The sequence below is a fragment of the Delphinus delphis genome, chromosome 1 (genome assembly GCF_949987515.2).
Source record: "Delphinus delphis chromosome 1, mDelDel1.2, whole genome shotgun sequence".
In the NCBI taxonomy this organism is placed as follows: Eukaryota; Metazoa; Chordata; class Mammalia; order Artiodactyla; family Delphinidae; genus Delphinus; species Delphinus delphis.
In genome coordinates, this window is record NC_082683.1 from 98,735,115 (window position 1) to 98,750,957 (window position 15,843).

General features: G+C 42.9%; 1 long non-coding RNA gene across 1 annotated transcript; it reads left to right on the forward strand.

Moving 5' to 3' along the window:
• The first annotated feature begins 2,141 nt into the window (after positions 1–2,141).
• LOC132435285 (uncharacterized) lies at positions 2,142–14,913 on the forward strand. The gene is made up of 3 exons (XR_009521511.1): positions 2,142–2,448; positions 12,221–12,300; positions 14,233–14,913. It is a non-coding gene; the product is annotated as an uncharacterized lncRNA (long non-coding RNA).
• The last annotated feature ends 930 nt before the right edge of the window (positions 14,914–15,843 follow it).

The following is a 15,843-nucleotide window of genomic DNA, read 5'->3' on the forward strand; positions in this document are numbered from 1 at the left end:
GGAGAAAAGACAGCCTCTTCAATAAGTGGTGCTGGGAAAACTGGACAGCTACATATAAAAGAATGAAATTAGAATACTCCCTAACACCATACACAAAAATAAACTCAAAATAGATTAAAGACCTAAATATAAAGCCAGACACTATGAAACTCTTAGAGGAAAACATAGGCAGAACACTCTATGACAAAAATCACAGCAAGATCCTTTTTGACCCACCTCCTAGAGAAATGGAAATAAAAACAAAAATAAACAAATGGGACCTAATGAAACTTCAAAGCTTTTGCATAGCAAAGGAAACCATAAACAAGACGAAGGGACAACCCTCAGAATGGGAGAAAATATTTGCAAACGAATCAATGGACAAAGGAATAATCTCCAAAATTTACAGGCAGCTCATGCAGCTCAATATCAAAAAAACAAACAACCCAATCCAAAAATAAGCAGAAGACCTAAATACACATTTCTCCAAAGAAGATATACAGATGGCCAACAAACACGTGAAAGGATGCTCAACATCACTAATTATTAGAGAAATGCAAATCAAAACTACAATGAGGTATCACCTCACACAGGTCAGAATGGCCATCATCAAAAAAATCTACAAACAATAAATGCTGGAGAGGGTGTGGAGAAAAGGGAACCCTCTTGCACTGTTGGTAGGAATGTAAATTGATATAGCCACTCTGGAAAACACCTTAAAGAACTAAAAATAGAATTACCATATGACCCAGCAATCCCAATACTGGGCATATACCCTGAGAAAACCGTAATTCAAAAAGACTCATGTAGGGCTTCCCTGGTGGCGCAGTGGTTGAGAGTCCGCCTGCCAATGCAGGGGACAAGGGTTCGTGCCCCGGTTCGGGAAGATCCCACATGCCGCAGAGCGGCTGGGCCCGTGAGCCGTGGCCGCTGAGCCTGCGCGTCCGGAGCCTGTGCTCCGCAACGGGAGAGGCCCCAACAGTGAGAGGCCCGCGTACCGCAAAAAAAAAAAAAAAGACTCATGTACCACAATGTTCACTGCAGCATTATTTACAATAGCCAGGACATGGAAGCAACCTAAGTGTCCACTGACAGATGACTGGATAAAGAAGATGTGACACATATATACAATGGAATATTACCCAGCCATAAAAGAAACAAAATTGAGTTATTTGTAGTGAGGTGGATGGACCTAGAGTCTGTCATATAGAGTGAAGTAAGTCAGAAAGAGAAAAACAAATGCCGTATGCTAACATATATATACGGAATCTAAAAAAAAAAAAATTCTTAAGAACCTAGGGGCAGGACAGGAATAAAGACGCAGATGCAGAGAATGGACTTGAAAACACCGGGAGGAGGAAGGGTAAGCTGGGACGATGTAAGAGTGGCATGGACATATATACACTACCAAATGTAAAATAGATAGCTAGTGGGAAGCAGTCGCATGGCACAGGGAGATCAGCTTGGTGCTTTGTGCCCACCTAGAGGGGTGGGATAGGGAGGGTAGGAGGGAGACACAAGAGGAAGGAGATATGGGGATATATGTATATGTATAGCTGATTCACTTTGTTATTCAGCAGAAACTGACACAACAATGCAAAGCAATTATACTCCAATAAAGATGTTAAAAAAAAAGGTTACAGGTGGCATGCCACAACGCCAAAACAACCTCCCACCCCATATCACCCCCCCACCCCTCGCTCAGGCACAACCTGGCCAAGAGATCCTGGAGGGAAGAGGTTAATCAGCGCTATCAGATTTTATAGCCTCAGGTCATTACTCTTCCAGATGGAAAGCATCCCCAGTGGGGATGAAGAGATTTCCCCCAGGCCACCACGATCTCACTCATCTCCCCGCGCTGGCAGCCGGGAGACTTGGCTGGGACACCTGTCCTCGCCTCCTTCACCAACCCCTCCCTGCTCCGCGGAGCTGCAGCCACGAAGCCCTCGAGGGCCGCCCCCCGTCCCCAGGAAACCAAGCTCTCCGTTCCCCGAGGCTCCCTCCCACCCCGCCCAAGCAGCCAGGACTCCCAGCGCGCCACCCGCCGTTACCCAGCTAACCGTTGTGCGCGGGTCGCGGCGCCGCGTGAGCGTGACGTGACGGGGCGGCTCGGGGCGGAGCTCCTCTCCGCGCCTGGCGCCCCTCACGCCCCGGGAGTTCGCCAGACACTGTGGGGAGGGGTGGGCGCCGCCGCCTTATACCACGCCGCGGGGGCCGGAGCATGCACGCAGGGGGCGGAGTTGGCCCTACGGGCCCCGCCCCCTCCGCCCGCCCTCACAGCGCTGACTTCGGTGTGGTTCCCCCTCGGCCGCCGTCGTCGGCTCCCGGTCCCGCTGGGTATTCCCCCGCAACGGCGCGGCCACCACCACGCGTGCGGGACGCCAATGTCGGCCTCACCCTCAGTCTCTGGCAGAGAAAAGGGGAAACCGCTAAGGACGGATGGGGCGTGTTCCCCGGCTCCTGACTCAGGTGTGGGGGGAGATGGGCGCGCGGAAGAGCGGGGAAGTGGCTGGAAGTGGGAGACTGGGCGGGGTTTGAGTGGACGCGGGTGCACCTCCGACCCGGGAAGAGGCCGAGGGCTAGAGGTTAAGAGCGTGGGCTGTGGGCTCGCTGCTTGAGTTCTGTGACCTCGGGGAAGTCACTCAAACCCTCAGGGCCTGTTTCCTGCTCCCTAAAATGGCAACAGTAGTAGAAGCGACCTCATTTAGGAGATTTCCATGGTCTTTGAGGTACACAGAAGTCGGGAAAGAAGAGCGTGTAAGAGAATGGAAAGATTGGTCCAAGAGGGTGAGGGTGTGTGTGCGTGTGTGTGTGCGTGTGCGTGTGTGTGTGTGTGTGTGTGTGAAAGATGGAGAAATGAAGATTGCAGATAGGCCAAATTTTTGTGGACACAATGTTTGGGACAGGGTGTAATTATGGCTGGCAGTTTTGGGGGGATTGATTATATACTAAACACTTCACCTGAATCCTCATGAGCCTGTGGAGTAGGTACTATTGACAATTTACAAATAAAGGACCTGAGGTTCAGAGGGGTTGGGTAACTTTACAGAGGCCACTGACCTAGTAGTGGCCAACATTTGAAGTCAGACTTCAGAGCCTGGTTTTTGTCATAAGAGCCATGGTTCTTGAGCAAGTCCAGATACCAAAGTGTATCTGTTAAAGTGATTAAATAATCTTGATTTGAGAAATACCAAAAAAGTATGTCAAGGCCCTTGCCTTCAAAGAATTTACAAGTTCTTTGGGGGCAACTGAGATACAAATCAGCCCACATTTCTTGAGCATTTGCCATGCCAGGACCTGTCCTACCACTCCACCTTTTGTCTCACACACACACTTAATTCCCACAACACTTAAGAGTAGGCCTTATAGTTTCTGTTTTGCAAATGAATAACCTGAGGTTGAGGAGGAGTGGGGTTTGTGGGGTCAGGCCTTGCGCCCTCCTCTCAACCACTCTGCTTGTTTCACAGCAAAGTTTTCAGTAGCAGTTCAATATGTTAGTAGAAGACATTGCAGAATCTATGGTCAAGTACTGCTTGTGAGCAGTAATTGTTTTTTACCTTTGTAAATGCAGAGAAGAAAGGCACTTAAGGTCACTGGAGTGGCCAGAACTTAGATCAGCAGTGCTTCAGGATTGTTAGTGGCAGCAGCATTCAGAGTAGATGGTAGATAGTTGAGTTAGGGAGACAGTGGGACACTGTGGCTCGGGTGTAAATTTATAAGGACCTGTACTATGGAATGGCAGTGCGAAGAGGTAGATAAGAGATTCCCAGGAAACTTCTCAAAGAAGGCACGTAAAGCAGCAGTATAGTGGGTCTGCCCAGTTTCCAACAAAGTACCTAATTAAGGTTGCTAGGGGAATAAAGTTAGTGTTTGTGAAGCACTTGGAACAGAGCCTAGCATATAGCAAGTATTCATTTTTAAAAATATAAGTATTTTTAAAAATGAATAAATAGGAAATTAAGGAAATAATTTCATTTACAATAGCATCCAAAAGAATAAAAACACCTAGGGATAGGTTTAACTAAGGAGGTTGCAAAGATTTTAGGCAACTCTACTTTCTGAAGAAACACTGCCCACAAAACTGCCCTTACTTCAGACACCGTCTGCAAGATTGGGGGTCTCCAGGGTCACCCTCACTTCACACCATCTGGCCACAAATTTGGAGGTTCTCATAACCTTGCTTAGGATCAGTAATTTGCTAGAAAGACTCACAGAACACCCTTAAAGCTATTATATTCACAGTCACATTTATTACAGAAAAAAAGGATACATTGAAATCAAGCAAGGGAAAAGTAGCATAGGGCAGAATCTGGGAGGGGTCCAAACTCACAGTTCTGGTTGTCCTCTCCAGGTGAGGTCCTGAGTGGAGTTATCTCCTCTCAGCTATGATGTGTGACAGTGCTCTAAGAGTATTGCCAACCTGGGATATCACTCAAGCCCTGGTATCTATTGCTTTGTGAGGCTTCATTACTTGGCATGAATCATAGTCCATGTGATCAAACTAAAATCTCCAGTCACCTGCCTCCTTGAAGTTTGGCCTGTTACCATGTGACACAAAGCCCTAACTCTCCAATCACATTGTTGGTCTTTCTGACATTGCTGGCCCTACCCTGAGTCACTTCATTAGCCTGAACTGAGAAGGGGCCCACCCTTAGACACCTCATTAGCATAAACTGTCAGAGTTGGTCTGAGGGACCCACTATGAATTACAGAGACACTCCTATCACTTGGGAAATTGCAAGGATGTGGCGGTCATCTCCCAGGAGCTGGGACAAAGGCCAGACCACTCTTTAGACAAGGCCAGATTCCTTACTACACAAAAGTGGAAGACACACTGAAAACTGTAAAACGTTGCTGAAAGATACTAAAGAAGACCTAAATAAGTGGAAAGACATCCATGTTCACGTATTGGAAGACTTAATATTGTTAAGATGGCAATACTACCCAGCGTGATCTACAGATTCAATGTAATACCTATTAAAATTGCAATAGCCCTTTTGGCAAAAGTGGTAAACTCATATGGAATTGTGCAGGATGCTGAATACTTAAAACAATATTGAAGAAGAACAAAGTTGGAGGACTCACATTTCCTTATTACAAAACTTATTACAAAGCTACAGTGATCAAAACAGTGTGGTACTAGCATAGGGATAGCTGTATAGACCAAGAGAATAGAAAATCCAGAAACAAACTTACAAATCTAGGGCCAACTGATTTTTGAAAAGAATGCCAAGACCATTCAATGGGAAAAGAAATGTCTCTTCAACAAGTGGTGCTGGGACACGTGAATATCCATATGCAAAAGAATGAAGTTGCACCCCTACCTTATGCCATATACAAACATAAACTCAAAATGGATTAACCAATAACCTAAATGTAAGAACTAAACTATAAAACTCTTAGAAGAGAAGATGAGGGGTAAATCTTAACGACCTTGGATTTGGCAATGGATTTTTAGATACAATACCAAAAGAAGAGCAACAAAAGGAAAAGATAAATTGGGTTTCATCAAAATGAGAAGCTTTTGTGCATCAAAGGATGTTATCAAGAAAGTGAAAAGACAACCTACACAATGGGAGAAAATATTTGCAAATCAGGGTCTAATGTCCAGAATATGTAAAGAACTCTTACAACTCAACAACAAAAAGACAACCCAATTAAAAAATGAGCAAAGGATTTGAATAGGTGTTTTCCAAAAACGATGTATAAGTGACCAATAAGCACATGACAAGGTACTCAACGTTATTAGTCATTAGAGAAATGCAAATCAGAAACACGAGATACCACTCTATACCCACTAGGATGGCTATAATAATAATTTTTTAAGGAAAGTATGTATTGGCAAGAATGTGGAGAAATTTGAAAACTTGCACATTGCTCATGGGGGTATAAAATGGTATAGCCACTGTGGAACAGTTTGGCAGTTCCTCAAAAGTTAAACATAATATTACAAGACCCAGCAATTCTAAGTATATACTCCCAAAATTGAAAACAGGTATTCAAACAAATAATTGTACAGGAGTTTCATAGCACTATTCACAATAGCCAAAAGTTGGAAACAACCCAATGTGCATCATTAAATGTATGGATAAACAAATGTGATATAGCCGTACAATGGAATATTATTTGGTCACAGAAGGATTGGAGTACTGGTACATGCTACAACATGGATGGGCCTCGAAAAGATGTTAAGTGAGAGTAGCCAGTCACAAAGGGTCTCAAATTGTGAATATCCAGACACAAAAGGTCAGAAATTGTATGATTCCATTTTATTAAATATCCAGAATTGGTAAATCTAGAGAGACAGCAGATTAATGTTGCCAGGGGCTGGGAGAATGACTTTTTAATGGATACGGAGTTTTCTTTTAGGGTAATGAAAATGATTTGGAACTTGATATAGGTGTTGGTTGGTGGTTGTACAACATTGTGAATGTACTAAATACCACTGAAATGTATACTTTAAAATGGTTAACTTTATGTTATATGAATTTACCTCAATAAATAAACCAAATAAATAAATGGAGAAAAAGATTTTCCATGAATTAAATGAAATTTCTTCTTTGTGTTAAGAGAATCATGTCTAAGTTTATAATTTAAACTTTATATATCTTAAAGAGGGCCAATGTGATAGTCAGAAGCCACCCTCCTTCCCCAAGATGTCCATGTCCTAATCCTTGGAATCTGTGAATACGTTATTTACATGACAAAGGGGACTTAGGGTTGCAGATGGAACTAAATTTGCTAGTCAGCTGACCTTAAAATAGGGAGATCATCCTGGATTGTCTGGGCCCAATATAATTAAGAGTCCGTAAAAGTGGGAGAGAGTAGGCAGACAGGTCAGAGTGATGCAGTGTGAGGACTTGACCTGCTGTTGCTGGCTTTTAAGATGGAGGAAGGGGGGCACCAGCCAAGGAATGCAGGTGGCCTCTAGAGTCTGGGAAGGGCAAAGAAACAGACTCTCCTCTAGAGCCTCCAGAAGGCTTGACACCTTGATTTTAGCCCAGTGAGGCCTGTGTTGGACTTCTGACCTGTAAAACTGTAAGATAATAAATCTAGGTTGCTGTTGTTGTTTCTAAAATATTTATTTATTTGATTGCGTTGGGTCTTAGTTGCAGCAGGTGGGCTCCTTAGTTGTGGCATGTGAACTCCTAGTTGCAGCATGGATGTGGGATCTAGTTCCCCGACGAGGGATTGGACCAACACCCCTGCATTGGGAGTGTGGAGTCTTAACCACTGCACCTCCAGGGAAGTCCCCTAAATCTATGTTGTTTTAAGCCACTAACTTTGTGATAATTTGTTACAGCCATGATGGAAAACTAATACAGACAGCATAAATGTGTATACTTCAGGCCTCACAAAACTTGTATCTTCCTACTGACAGTGAATATTTTTATGAAGAGTACAGGCTTTGGAGTTGGAAGGCCAGGTGCTATAACTTGCTAGCTGTGTTTCTGTGGGCAATTCACTGAACTCTTCTAGGCTTCAGTTTCCTCACCAGGAACATTGGAGATAATACCTACAAACCCGATGTGTCATGAGAATCAAAAGAGAAAATTATTGGTGAAACTGGGAAAGTGCTCTGAGAGTGGTTTTTTGTTTTGTTTTTTTTTTTAATATAAATTATCAGTAAAGGGTGCTTAAGGGGGAAAGGTCCAGAGTTACTCTAATATTTTAGCTGGAAATAGAGAAATAGACAAGGTGGGAAGAAGAAACAGTTTGAGTGAACTGGAGGAAATGATAAAGCAGGTACAATTCTTACTATTTTTCCAGATGTCATCCTTGTTTTAAGCCAGTATAAGAGGAATTTTAGAGTTGGCAGAAGCCTGGAAATCATGTAACCAATGCCCAACCTTATGCAGATGTGGAAGCTGAAATCCAGAAGCTGGAAGACTTTCTTCAAACCACTCAGCTAATGAATGGTTTGACCAGGTGAATAGACAAGTTTTCTGGACTTTACTGTCTAAAGCATAACCTTTAAGATAAAGTGTTTCTTTACTGCAAACCAGAGGGGATACAGTGCCCTCTAGTGGCTTTTTATTTTATTATACAAATCCCCATTACTTCACATTTCTGTTTTAAAGGTTGAGAAGGAGATGATGCAAGCTAGGCTGCCTTAGAGAAGGACCTTACAGTTATTTGCAAACTCAGATTTCAAGGTTTCAAGCAAGTTCTAACTTGAGAAATTAGGGACTAGGATGAGAAACACCATTAAAGGAAAAGGGGTGGGGAATTTGTAAATGCAGATTTGGACATTTGTGCTGAATACACTGCTCAAATATTTTATCTGGAAAATAAGAAAAATACGTTTTTGTTGTGTTTCCACTGACAAACTCAGTGAAATCAAAAAGGTTCACTTTTCGTTTTATTGAGATACAGTCCTCATAACATAAAATCCACCATTTAAAAGTGTAAGCTTAAGTAGTTTTCAGTATATTCACCATGTTGTGCAACCATCATCACTATCTAATTGCAGAATATTTCCATCTCCCCCCACACCCCAAAAAAACCCAAACAATTAGAAGTTGATTCCAATCCCCCCCCATCCCCTGACAATTGCTAATGTACTTTCTGTCTCTATGTATTTGTCTATTCTGGATATTTTATATAAATGGAATGTGAACTTTCATCTCTGGCTTCTTTCATTTAGCATAGTGTTTTCAAGGTTCACCCATATTGTAGCATGTATCAGTACTTAGTTCCTTTTTATGGCTGAATAATATTCTGTTGTACGGATATATCACATTGTATTTATTTGTTCATCAATTGATGGGTATTGAGTTGTTTACACTTTTTTAAAAAATTTGTTTATTTATTTTTGGCTGTGTTAGGTCTTCGTTGCTGTGCGCGGGCTTTCTCTAGTTGTGGCGAGTGCGGGCTACTCTTGTGGTGCGCCGTCTTCTCATTGCAGTGGCTTGTTGCGGAGCATGAGCTCTAGGCACACTGGCTTCAGTAGTTGTGGCACTCGGGCTCAGTAGTTGTGGCTCACGGGCTCTAGAGCGCAGGCTTAGTAGTTGTGGCGCATGGGCTTAGTTGCTCCGCGGCATGTGGGATCTTCCTGGACCAGGGATTGAACCCGTGTCCCCTGTGTTGGCAGGCAGATTCTTAACCACTGCGCCACCAGGGTAGTCCCTCTATGTTTAACTTTTTGAAGAACTACCAAACAATGTATGTTCTAACTGTCTCATATTTTCCAATACTTGTTTTTTCCATTTTATTATTAATATTAATATTGCCATTCTAATGGGTATAAAGTAGTATCTCATGTGGTTTGTTTTAAATTTTGAAATCAATTTTTTTCTCTTTTTTTATTTTTGTTTTTATTTGTGGTAAAATACACAAAACATAGAATTTACCTTCATAACTATTTTAGGTATATAGTTCATTAATGTTAAGTATATTCACATTGTGGTGCAACCAATTTCCAAAACTCCACCTTGTAAAACTGAAACTATGCCCGCTAAGCAACTCCCCATTCTCCTCTCCCCTCAACCACCATCCTACTTTCTGTCTCTATGAATTTGATGACTCTAGGGTATCTCATATTAATGGAATAGTATTTGTCTTTTTGGGACTGGCTTATTTCACTTAGCATAATGTCCTCAAAAGTTCATCCATGTTGTAGCATGTGTCAGAATTTCCTTTCTTTTTTTTTTTTGTGGTACGCGGGCCTCTCACTGTTGTGGCCTCTCCCATTGTGGAGCACAGGCTCCGGACGCGCAGGCTCAGCGGCCATGGCTCACGGGCCCAGCCGCTCCGCAGTATGTGGGATCCTCCCGGACCGGGGCACGAACCCGTGTCCCCTGCATCGGCAGGCGGACTCTCAACCACTGCGCCACCAGGGAAGCCCGTCACCTAACTTCTTATACCATTTGTACCCTCATCAAATTCCCACACTTAAAAGTTCGTTCAGGTTTTTTGTTGTGGATCTTTTCTATTTGTCACTTTCTCTCTAATTCTTTTCCTTCCCTATTTTCTCCCTCTTCTACTTTCCCTTTCTCCTCATACCTTGTCCTTCTCCTCCTTCTGCCTCTTTCCTTCCTTATTACTCCCCCTTGCTTCTTTCTCTTCCTCTTTTCCTCCTCTTCTCCTCTCTTCCCCTCATCCTCCTCATCTTCCTCTTTTTCTGGTAAAGTTGACAAATTCCTTATTATTATTTAATAAAGATAAATGAATTCAATGAAATTCTTTTCTTGCACGCCCTTTCATACAATTCAAATTAACGAAGTTTTCTGTATACAATTTAATCTATTAGAATACTACCAGAATTTTTGTCAAGCACTGAAATGTTACACATTAGTCATGACTATAAATTCCATCAATGTAGTCTAAAATACGTAAGTGTGTTAACTGGAACTTAGTTAATTACAGAGACTTCTTACCTTTCCTTTCTTTTTTTTTTTTTTTTTGGCAGATACATTGCTCATTTATTTGCTCCATGTTTGAAAAGAATTTCAAAATAAAATAACTTTATACACCATACAATTCAGAGCAGAGTTGGGCTCAGGGGACCACTTCATGGTTCACAGGGTGGGCAGAACCCTCTGTCTCCAAACATTTTTTGCACTAGTTTGACTTTCTGCTGTGAGTCCTGGTCCCAGTCTTGCTTGAAACCCCATGAGGTTAAGTTCACCACCCAAGGGGGCTGGAATTTTCCCAGCCATAGGGATGAGCTGCTAGTTCAGAGGTGAAAGAGGGCTTCCTGGAAGGGACCAATAAAGCCTCTGCAGCAGAAACAGGACGAGACAAGGGCAGAAGGCACGGGGCTGAACCAGAGAGCCTCTGGGGGATGGTGGAGCTCTCAGGATCCAGCATTTCCCTGGGCCCCTGTGCTCAACCGTGGCTTTCCATTCAGTAGAACAGGGTCTACCTTAGAAAGCAGCAGAAACTTTCTTCTAGTAGCTTCCAAAACCTGAAGACAGGGCCCAGCAGGAATTTCGACTGGACCCAGGAGATCGCAGGATGCCAGGGAGCTACAAGCCCTTGATTACTGAGGTGGCCCAGCCAATGGGCCCAGCTCCTGGAAGGCACAGTAAGGTAGTTTTGCAAGGACAGCCCACGACTAGGACAGACAGACCCATGCAAACACACTGGAGTTGGTAAAAGGGACTCCATATTGCTCATTCCCTAACTCCAGGTTTGACACCCATTGTTCAAAAGACACAAAGTGAACACCGTTCTTGAGGTTGGAGGACACATGGCTGGCCTCAAAGGGGACTCTCCTCCACCGCCGGATGCAAAAAGGATTCGAAGAGAAATGACGCAGGACAGCCTGGTTGACGTCTAGAGTTTGGACAATTAGCCGATATATACATATACGGTTAGTGCCTCTTCGTTCCATCCAGCAGTCAGAGACACAAATCCCAATCTTTCCATTATCCAGGAGTTCTGGCCAGAAACCCTCCTTCTCCAGGTCCAAAACTTCCTTTCTTCGAAACCACCTATAACCAGGTAGGTGGTAGGCAGGTAGGAAGTGGACATCACAAGGAGCTGCAGGCATGCCCTTACATTTTCTCTCCTTTGTCCAGCCGTCCCCACCACTCAGCATAGGCTGTTCTGGGAAGCCATCTAGGCCCCTGGGGTTCAGGAGGAGGTTGCGCCCTATGGGTCTGCGCTCGCAGAAGCGGCCCAGGACGCAGGGCCTGAGGTCGGCAGCGGCGGCAGGCAGGGGCTGACGATGGGCCGCAGGGCGGCGTGTTTCCGAGGCAGGATGCTCAACAGGGCCTGGCAGTCCACTAGGTCGCGCCAGCGCCTGCACACCTGGTGGCGGTGCCTGAGCAGCATGTGTTGGGGCACGTGGCTCAGCACCATTAGGAGCAGCTCGGCTGGCAGTTGGTTCGGGCCCAGCGCCTCCTCGGATTCCTGCTCTAGCGCCTCCTCGGATTCCTGCTCCAGCAAGGGGATCCCGACAGGCTGGCCCCTGGAGGAGGGCTTCTCACCAGGCTCAGCTGTGACCTGCATCTCAGCCAGCGCCCCTCCTGGTGGGCCATCACCTTGCTTCACGTCTCTTTCCTTTCCAAGACAAGTTAGAGCACTTTATCATTTTGCTGTTTTGGGTAAATAATCTGAAAATGCACTGCTTATGGCTAGGCTTAACAAGTTGTGATATATGATGGAAAATAGGAATAATACAGGGCCAAAAAGATAACCTTTAAGTATTTTATACTCTTTTGACTTAGGGGGCATGCAAGTTAAATGAAAATTTTGAGGTTTATATGGTTGTTTTTCGTTGTTGTTGTTGCAGGTGTTACCATCTGAAGAGGATAGAATGAAAAAAGAAATGAGAAATCAGCTTGTTGTGAAGCTTGTGAGAAAAAAAATAAGGTAATTTGGATGTTATATGAAAGAATATCTTCAAACCTATGCTTACTTTGGCAAAATTTTAATGGCGAAATATAGCTGGAAGAAACAGGATAATGAATCTAACTTACATTCCCATCTTACTTTAAAAGAGGAAAATATTTTACTAATAGAAGTCATGTAGACTAGCTAATGAAGTGAAATGTGTGAAATGAAATGAAATGAAATGAAACTTAATATTATCATTATCTGGGTGCTCTTGAGAAGCAGTGATTATTTCATCAAAAGAAAAAGTGTTGATTTGAAGATATTGTCACATTGTATAAGAAATTAGAAAATCACATTTATCATGTAGCTACATTTTTCATATTAAAACTCTAAGGATAGTTCTAAACATTCTTATGCTATTCCAACTCTGAAAATTGCTTGGAAAAACTTTTAGAGAATTAAAATTTGTTTTCCTGGGACAAGATTGCATTAGCCCTACCCTTACAACCAAATTCCTCCAAACACTCATTTGCAGGTGTCAGTAATACACACCATTTTAAACAATGCTTCCACAGAAATCATCAGTCACATAAACATGTACTGCTCCCATAGCCACACTCCACATCCAATAAAAACACATGCATTTGTTCTTCTTTCCCCTCTACCCCCAAATAAAAAATAAACAAACAAATCCCCTAACTAGGGAGCTACCAGAGAGAAGGTGGAGGTGAGGCTGAGGTAGGAGCTGCTAGAGCACAGTAATCACATTTCCTCTCCTCCAGCCCCCCTCCCCTCTCCATTTTAAATTGAGGTAATAAAGGTAAAATTACACGTGTAGATCTTAAGCGATCAATTTAATGAGTTTTGACAATCTTATATTCCTCTCTAACCACCAGCTGAAAAAAAAAGATATAGAACATTTTGTCACCCCAGGAGGTTTCTTCATGCCCTTTCCAGTCTGTTCCCCCTCTTTCCAAGGAAACACACATCTGATTTCTGTCCCCATAGCCTTGTTTAGCATTGTCCTGGACTTCATATATGGAATCATACAGTAATGTACTATTTTATACCTGGACACTTTCACTCAGCATATTTCTAAGATTATCCATGTTGCTGCTAATTTCAGTAGCATGTTCCTTTTAGTTTCTGAGTAGTATTTCATTATCTGAATATACCACATTTTTTTAAGACTTTATTTTTTAGAACAGTTTTAGGTTTACAATAAAATTGAGAGGAAGGTGAAAAGATTTTCCATATACCTGCTGCCCCCATACATGCACAGCCTTCCCCATTATCAACATCACTCACCAAAATGGTACATTTTCCTACCAAGGATGACCCGACATTGATACATCATAATCCCCAAAGTTCATAGTTTACCTAAGGGTTTATTCCTGGTGTTGTACATTCTATGATTTTGGACAAATGTATAATGACATGTGTCTATCTTTATATAATATCATACACAATATTTTCACTGCCCTAAAAATTCGTTGTCCTCTGTCTATTCATCTTCTCCACCCCCCAACTCCCCCTTCAAATCCCTGGCAACCATTGATCTTTTCACTGTCTCTATAGTTTTACCTTTTCCAATGATTCATATAGTTGGAATCACATAGTATGTAGTCTTTTCAGATTGGCTTCTTTCACTTAGGAATATGCATGTCTTTGCATGTCTTGATAGTTCATTTCTTTTTAGTGCTAAATAATATTTCACTTTCTGGGTTATGTTAATGTATCCATTCATCTACTGTAGGACATCTTGGTTGCTTCCAAATTTTAGCGATTATGAAGAAAGCTGCTCTGAACCTCCTTCTGCAGGTTTTTAGGTGGATATAAGTTTTCAATTCTATTGGGTAAATACCAAAGAACACGATTGCTTGATTGTTTGGTACAAGTATATTTTGTCTTGTAAAGAACCACCAAACTGTCTTCCAAAGTGGCTGTACCATTTTGCATTCCCACCAGCAATGAATAAAGGTTCCGAGACTTCCTGGTGGCCCAGTGGTTAAGAATCCGCCTGCCAATGCAGGGGATACATGTTCGAGCCCTGGTCTGGGAAGATCCCACATGCCACGGAGCAACTAAGCCATGTGCCACAACTACTGAGCCTGCGTTCAAGAGCCCACGAGCCACGACTACTGAGCCTGCATGCCACAACTACTGAAACCCACGTGCCTAGAGCCCATGCCCTGCAACAAGAGAAGCCACCACAATGGGAAGCAGGCGCACCACAACATAGAGTAGCCCACACTCGCCGCAACTAGAGAAAGCCCGCACACAGCAACGAAGGCCCAATGCAGCCAAAAATAAATAAATAAATAAATAATTTTTTAAAGTTCCTGTTGCTTCACCTCCTCACCAGTGTTTGGGGTTGTCAGTGTTCTGGATTTTGGCTAGTCTAATAGGTGTGCAGTAGTATCTTATGGTTTTAATTTGCATTTCCCTGATGATATATGATGTGGAGCATCTTTTCATATGATTATTTGCCATTTGTATATCTTCTTTGGTGTTAAGGTTTTTGCCCCATTTTAAAATCTGGTTTTCTTATTGTTCAGTTTTCAGAGTTCTTTGTGTATTTTGATTAATAGTCCTTTGTCAGATGTGTCTTTTGCAAATATTTTCTCCCAGTCTGTGGCTTCTCTTCTAATTCTCTTGGTAACTGTGTTTCTCAGAGCCAAGTTTTTTAATTTTAATGAAGTAAAGCTTATCAATTATTTCCTTCATGGATTACACCAGAATTTTTTAAACCCATTCTTCTGTTTATATACTTATAGTTTGTTTCCAGTTTGGGAACTTTATAACAAACACTGCTGTGACTATTTGTATAGACACATGCTTTTCTCTCTCTTTGGTAGATACCTAAAAGTAGAATTATTAGGTCATAGGGTAAAGGTATATTTAAGTTCATTAGAGGGGACTTCCCTGGCAGTCCAGTGGTTAGGACTCCGTGCTTCCACCGCAGGGGGCGTGGGTTCCATCCCTGGTCAGGGAACTAGAACGCCACATGCCGTGCAGCATGGCCAAAAAAAAAAGTTCATTAGAAACCACTAAGTCCTCCAAACTGTTTGTACTATTTTACCAGCAACGTATTACAGGTCAAGTTGCTCCATATTCTTGTTAACATTTAACATTGTTCGAGTTTTTTTTTACTGTGGCCATTCTGATGCATAGGAAATGGTACCTTATTGTGGTTTTAATTTGCATTTTCTTGATGACTGGTGATGTTTAGTACCTTTTCATGTGCTTATTTGACATCATATGCATTCTTTTTTTGTGTGTGTGTGTGTGTGTGTTACGCGGGTCTCTCACTGCTGTGGCCTCTCCTGTTGCGGAGCCCAGGCTACGGACGCGCAGGCCCAGCGGCCATGGCTCACGGGCCCAGCCACTCCGCGGCATGTGGGATCCTCCCGGACCGGGGCACGAACCTGCGTCCCCCGCATCGGCAGGCGGACTCTCAACCACTGCGCCACCAGGGAAGCCCTGTATTCTTTTTTAAAGTTGAAATGTAGCTGAGGTACAATAGTATTTTAGTTTCAGGTATATGATACTGTGATTCAATATTTTTATAGATTATAC